Source organism: Engraulis encrasicolus, unplaced genomic scaffold (genome assembly GCF_034702125.1).
Source record: "Engraulis encrasicolus isolate BLACKSEA-1 unplaced genomic scaffold, IST_EnEncr_1.0 scaffold_253_np1212, whole genome shotgun sequence".
NCBI lineage: Eukaryota > Metazoa > Chordata > Actinopteri > Clupeiformes > Engraulidae > Engraulis > Engraulis encrasicolus.
In genome coordinates, this window is record NW_026945537.1 from 16,616 (window position 1) to 23,993 (window position 7,378).

At 42.0% G+C, this 7,378-nt stretch overlaps 2 long non-coding RNA genes across 2 annotated transcripts; one reads left to right on the top strand and one right to left on the bottom strand.

Moving 5' to 3' along the window:
• The first annotated feature begins 1,761 nt into the window (after positions 1-1,761).
• LOC134442832 (uncharacterized) lies at positions 1,762-3,691 on the top strand. Its single transcript, XR_010033477.1, has 3 exons — positions 1,762-1,988; positions 2,413-2,585; positions 3,036-3,691. It is a non-coding gene; the product is annotated as an uncharacterized LOC134442832 (long non-coding RNA).
• Positions 3,692-3,766: 75 nt separating this feature from the next.
• LOC134442831 (uncharacterized) lies at positions 3,767-5,690 on the bottom strand. The gene is made up of 3 exons (XR_010033476.1): positions 5,406-5,690; positions 3,978-4,617; positions 3,767-3,853 (listed from the first exon to the last, which is right to left on the bottom strand). It is a non-coding gene; the product is annotated as an uncharacterized LOC134442831 (long non-coding RNA).
• Positions 5,691-7,378: the final 1,688 nt, after the last annotated feature.

A 7,378-nucleotide genomic window follows, 5' to 3' on the forward strand; every position in this document is an offset into this window, starting at 1 on the left:
AATTATGCTGGTGCAAAAGTGAGTACACCCCTATCATAGTGTCTGAGAAGGGGCCGTGTTGGCCTGAATTGTCTCGAAATTTAAAGGGATTAAAAGGGAGGTCATTGTTGTGCGTTTTATCCTTGCCTTGCATTTAACTATTAAATTTTGAGTCTGCACCTGGCTATAATTGATGTGTGTGAGATTCGAATGAAATCCTATAGGGAGTATCATGATCGGTTTCAGTAGTTACAGTACATGTCGACAAGCATGTTTCTTTTGGTGAAATTCAGCTTCCTACTGTTGATGGCACCCACACAGCCCCAAGCCATGCCACTCCCACTACCATACTTGACTTTAAGCATGGGCACTTTTCTTTGTACACATCGCTTTTTACCACCACACATGTTTGACACCATCTAAAGCCAATTTGTTTATCTTGATGTCATTAGATCAGAGGACATGGTTCCAGTAACCCATATCCTTAGTTTGTTTGACTCTGATGAGACCATGATAAACAAATTTGCATTTGATGCTGTCAAGCATGTGTGCCATTGACTGAAATGTTAAATAGGCCTACATCATTGCCGTGATTAAGGCGAATACATTTCTAACCAAATATTATATTGATTTGATATGACGATATGACCTGTTTCTTTTTTCTGAAGAGAATGGTGATTTCATCACAATCTTCGAATTTTGTGAGTTACTTAATTCATGGTTTCTTGAAGCCAAAAGTATGCAAGAATAAACAAATTATTGGCATAGTTTAAAATGTGGGTCGTGAATCTTTAATCTATGAAAGTGTAACATTATTGATGGAATTATGGAAATAAATAAACATTTTCATGATATTCTAATTTTTTGGCCAGCACCTGTATGTGTCAGTTCATTCACAATCTACACATACATCTGCATATTAACTCTAATGTTTCTCTTCTGCTTTGTGTGCCTTTTAATATCTTACAGTGTGAAGAGGCAACAAGGGAGAGATGAACGCTATCAAAAATGTGGAGATGGATCTGGCAGCCGACCGCTTTGGCACACACCCAACAAGAAACAAAACAATAAAGAATACTAAAATGCATAATTTGTAAGCAGCTCATTTTTAAAAAAACATTGTTTGCTCTTGCTTGAAGGTGCACTGTGTAAAATTGTGGCCAGAGTAGGTATTGCATCTATGGTGCTCATTGAAACTGTGCTGTCTACTGCTAATTTAGATTTTTGCATGAATACCAAAGTATAGTGAGTTTTGCAGCTAAAATGTCTTTTTTGGAAATTCAAAATGGCCGACCATTTGTGAATGGCCATAATGAGTTCTGGAAATGAACAACTAAAAATATTACACGGTGCAACTTTAAATATGAATACGGATCAGGCCCAGATGAAGCCCGGATGGGCCAGATGAGCCCCAACTGTGTATTACGGATCCGGGCCAGATGCGTATTACGGACCTGGGCCAGATCTGGCCCAGGTCCGCCACAAATTCCAAACATGTGGATTGGACCTGGGCCAGATCCATTCCGGATCCAAAATCCAGACCTGTTCCAGCTCCGCGCCATTGTAAAATAAGAAACGGGGCCAGACCAGGATTGCGGACCTGGCCCAAATGCCTGCCAACATCTGGCACAGATCTGGGCCAGACCCATTTTGCTGTCTGTGTGGTTGCTGCACCAAGTCGTTAAAAAGGATTCATGGGGGAACAGCGCATGATACAAAAAAAACACACAAAGCCTAGCGCTTAATCCATCATTGTCTTACCTTAAAGGTAGGGTTGGAGATCTTTGAAAAACGGTTCCTGTGAGCTATATTTTTGAAAATACACAGCCCGCCTCTCCCTTCAGCCCTCCCCTCAAAGCCACGCCTTCAAAACACATGAACGCGCATGCAGTCTGTCAAGTGTTCGGATTATCCCGGGAACCCACGAGAGCTCACGAGGCGGGGGCGGGCTAGAAGCCACGACAAATTAGCCAAGCTAACTTCCAGCCATGGCACTGTCTCCGGCTACGGTAAGAATGTTCAACATCACAATAAACGCACAGGCCGTCATGGTTGCCATTTCAAGAAATATTGATGACAGTAGATGTATACTAGATTAGTTATTGAACTTGACTTGAAACGTGTTACTTAGATATCTCATTCTAACTTCCTAACACTGATGACAGATGCTATACCGTCATCCCTAGACAGTAGTTCTAGCCAGTAGCTACAGTACTGACACATTATTTTGACAGATGTGTACCGCAGTATACATTTTACTATTGTATTTATATATACCCGACACCACAATCCGTAGTGTTTTAGGCTATGACTTCAGATTTCACTTGGGTTGTCGCACGCGCAGACACAGGGACAGAGGGAGTAAAGAAAAACAACCGAACTGATCAACGCTAATGAAATTGTTTTGGCTGACGATATTTTCATATGCTTTAGACCTTCCACGACCACGAGAGCTCCAGCTCTGACTTTCCTGGCCCATCACAATCATAACGACCTAACAGCCCAGTAGGACCGATGGCCAGAGATGGAGGAGGAGGAAGATAGACGCAGCAGAGGTCGGGGGTATTGATTAGGGAGACTCCAACAGAATTGACGCCCTGCTAACTGTAAGGATGTACATTCATCCCTCAATAACATTATGTCCTGCTGTATTCCTCCAGATGTGTAAGTATTGTAATGGATGTTATCACAACGGATGTACTCTTTATCGCAACACGAGTAGGCTACACGAGTACACCTGTTGTGATAACCATTACAATATTTCTACTCCTATGAGTAGTAGTGTGATATTACATGGTTGTAGGTACACAACACCAGTGGTAGTTCAAGTACATCCATAAAAGCCCATCTACTTCATACATCTGTGTAACCCCTGGCACAACACCAGTTTGTAAGAAATTGACTGAAAACGTTGTATGCATACAATTGGCACATCTTTATTTATATACACAATAATGATTGCTCATGTCCATATTGGTCTTATTGTCAATATAGTTATTTAGTCCCCATCATCAAATAGAAAATGCACTACATAAAATGTATTTATTGCTTTGCAGGCCTTGATTCAATCATTGAATTTGAAGCAATCCCATCGGTTACTGCAGCGTGCCCTGACCCGTGACCCCAGTTTGATGTTCGACCTGGCACATGACATCTGGTCCTCAGTCACAGCCCAGTAGCACAACCAACCTGGCGCCTCTGCGCAATCTGTAAGGAGATGCCCATGAACATTGAAAGGAAATGCTGTGGTGTTCTCAGTTTTGATAAGACATTGGGCTGATGTAGGACCAGGTGAGAGAAACGGTCTCTTCAGGCATGCAGCCTACAGACAGTATGGGGCACTTGAACAGGGCTGACGTTGTAATACACAGTACAATACCCAGGATTAGCCAGGGTTACCCTGCTCCACTAGAGCAATATAAAAGGTTTATACAGAGTACGGTATAAAACACACAAACCGGCAGTGTGCAGAGTTTTATTATTTTTCATTATCTGTAGGAGCATTCATCTGTACATCTCACCTTTTTGGTTTGGAACCACGTTTGTCTTGTTACCATTGTTTTTTTCATACATAGAAAATAAATGCAACCTGTCAAATAATCTTCTGATTGTGGTCTTGTGGAATATATAAATTATGTAACCATGCATTTTCAGTCAGAGAATGAATTAAAAAAAAAAGCCACACAGTCAAATTGTGTCCACCAATATTTACTGTCATTGAAATGTATGGACAATTTAAACAATGTATTACACATGACGCTAGATACATTACTTTATACTATATTTACAGTTGTCATTACCACACAAAAACTCTGGGAAGGTGGGTAAAAGCAGCAACTGTGAAGGGCCTAGTCTGAGGTTGGAGGCGTCTGTGCTGTAAAAAGATAAACAGAATTAGAAATCACATATCTGACAGTAGCTCCAGTGACATTTTAAATGTAAGTAACCTGGGTTGTTGGGGCAGGGACACCAAAAATAACTCCTTTATCTGGGCTCACCTGGTTGTGAGTGTCTGCGGTCAGCCATCCCTCTTAGGGTAGAAAGTCTTCTGCGCAGGACGGTGCCCTGAAGGTTGACGTTCACAGTATGCAGCCTTCATGTCCTGGAACTTTTATTGTGCAATTTTCCATATCTGTAACAAGCAATGTGTTAGACTATATTAGGGCTTCATTACATCAAATTACACAGCAGGGTTTTACAGGGTGTTGACTACAGTCCCAGGACCTAAGTGGACTTGTGTGCCTTGCTCAAGTGCACTTCAGCTGTGGATGGAGGTGTAGGTAGGGAGAGGTAAGGATGGGATTTCAACCTGCTTCTCTCTGATCTTAGGACCACCTCTCACCATCAGGTGATGGCTGGCTGCTACCTCAAATTTCATTCATGGCCCTAGTTATGTTCTGTAATCAGCATTGTTTTTACCTTACACAAATAAATGTAAATGCATTCAGCACCATGGGGGGCTGTGAAGACCTTTGAGAATATTTGCAGAACTACATACTGAATTGAGCCATCCGCCTTTCTCTTGGTTGGTGTGTTGAGATGGTGACTGCAGTCCAGGCTTCTTGGATTGGAGGAGAAAAGCTGTGGCTTTTACTGGCATAAGTATGTGGTTGTGGAAGGACCCTGTCTGCTGTTGACCTGAGGGAAAAAAGAGCACAAATTGCATATTAGCACAGAGCCCATGCTTAGACCATAGACAGATAAATCATCTGGCACAATCTGCATGCAACCAACAGAACCTAGAAAGAGAAAGATTAGCAGCAATACACAAAGGGGACAAGTATACAACAAACATGCAAAGTGTTCTGATAAGGTGCATGGAGGTGGTCTGTGTTGATTCCAGCAACCTCAAAGACTGAAAAGTGTCCCAGTGTGTTGAATTGAAAACTTGGCGCGTGCGCGCGCACACATAGGAATATCATAATTTAGTGCAGTGTTTCTCAACAGGGGTGCCGTAGGGCCCCCTCAGGGGTGCCGCGGAAACGTGGCTGATAAATAAATTATATAACATAAAACATATTTGTCAAAATTGATAAGTTAATGTTAGTCAGTGGAATCTTTGATCTGCCATTTACGCACAATAAAGTAAATATTGGTCACCCCAGCTGCAACTTTGAACGTAGGTCGTGCGACTAGGTTGTGTGTCTCCAAATGTGTTACATTCTAAGGTTGTGTGGTATCGGATGTGATGCTATATTACGGCTAGTTGGTTTGGGGTGCCTTGGAATTTTTCATGAATTGAAAGGGTGCCCCGCCTAAAAAAAAAGGTTGAGAAACACTGATTTAGTGTATCAATTACAACTACAGGATCTGTTCGCTTTTGTCAGATAGAACCATTGTTTTTCAAAGGCAGATCATTCCAAAAAGGATAGTAGTATCTGCAACTGGACGAAATTACACCCACAAACATGAATAAAATAAACTACCAGTGTGCGGTGATTCATTCTTCATTTACTTGACAGCCTTGATATGTTGTGATACAGGAGCAAGGAACAGCAATGGAAAACACCACACCTTGGAATGGACAAAGCAGAACATTTCAATATAACCAGGGTAAAACAAATAATGTACCGGCATCTCCATGTGATCATTCAGTGTAGCCATCACAATAAAGATCTGCCGTGTAGCCGTCATGGTCATTAGGTGGTATTTATCAAATGCAAAACTACCGTCTTCTCAAAAACGACATCAGCGAGTTAACAACATTACACCCACAATCATGTAAACATATGAAAACCCAAGGCAATCTATTTTGCAATGCTGGAGCTGCGAACAGGTTGTGCTTGTGCTTGCTACTATTACCAGAGTCATACAACAGAGACGTACCAAAGCAAAACATGCAAACGATATATTTTTGTAAACCACTAGAAAGACATGGGCTTTGCTGGTCAAAGTAATGTGTGCGTAAGCATGGTAGGTTACTTACTACGGGGTGAATCCGTATTTAGTAACTGAACGCGGATGGAGAAGGGGTGCTTCCGTCCTCCTCCCAGCTGGTTTGTCTGGCTCGTTCGCACAACTAGTAGCAAAACACACAAGAGTAACCGTCTGAGTTACACATAGCAATTCTGAAAACGTGTTCATGTGCACAGAATAAATGCCACAGGGGGGAAAAACACAAAAAAATAAAGCGATTGAGGTAGCAGCTATGTTAAGCAAGGTAGCAGCTAGATATGTTGGAGCTTGAGCTAATCCTCTGACCCCTCTCAATGGATACTTGCTTAAAAAAAGACACCACTGTGTCCTAAACCAATTCACAAAATATTATACAGACAAATATATTATCTCACCTCTCGATTAGAAATATGGTCACCAAAGCGTATTTGAAGCCGCTGCCGTAGCCGACATCATTCTGTGTCCAAGAGTGTCGGGTCCCATTTCCAATTTTCAGCCCATGTTGGAGTCTGGTCTTGCGAGTCCGATGACTATAATCCAAGGGAGTATGTTATCCTGACATGGTTAGTCCAGTGTTCCAAAAGCCAAAGTTCTTCCTGTAGCTCTGCAAAAGCCACCAAAGTTTCCAAGTAGCTCAGCCTGCTGCTAACTCTCGTTACCTTGCTACTAGCCGAGTGATGATGAGCTTTGTCGCGTGTGCATGAATGATGGGGGCGGGGTCGGTCAAGTTCACGAGTCGGTGAACGCGCAGGGAGGAGGGGTGAGTGCTGGCGGTTGATGGACGTGTCAGAAACCAATAGAAGTGATGATGAGTATTACTTCTATTGGTTGCCGTTTTCTTCTGACTACGCCCTCTACACTGGACCAAAAGATTTCGTTTTTTTTCTAAACACTCTATTTCAATGGGTGCTATGGCGTCATGAGGAGTTTTTCAGATGATATGGTAAAATATGTGCCAGAAAAACATCTCCTATCCCACCTTTAAGTTGTCTTATTTCAATGAAGCTTGTTTGATATAATCAACGTAGATCCATGTAAACAAATATTTGACTGCCGCATGCCTTCAATAGACACCTAGACACCTGACCTGACTTCAGTCTCGCCCCCCTCCTACCGGCAACGCTGCGCTAGAGGTTTCATTAGCTCTAATGCAAACACGAGCACGGGGAGCTTTGAGTGAACCGTGTGATGAACAGCATGACCTGTTTTGTATAGTAGGCTATCATTTATTAATCCCAAGGGAAAATATATAGGGACAATATATAGATACTTTGTAAACGCATGGGTCTACTTTGTATTATTAGTCTCTCTTCTGGAGGTCGGTAGCCTATCTTAGTTTGGAAATCAGATATTTGGTGCCAGTTTCTCGACCTAAGATGGGTGCTACACGAAAAGTTACCAGATGACAGTAAAACCATCTTTATTCCATGTGATTATTCATTATTGATGATTATTCACACATGGATTATTCCATGGATTATTCCAGTGATCCACTCATAAATGA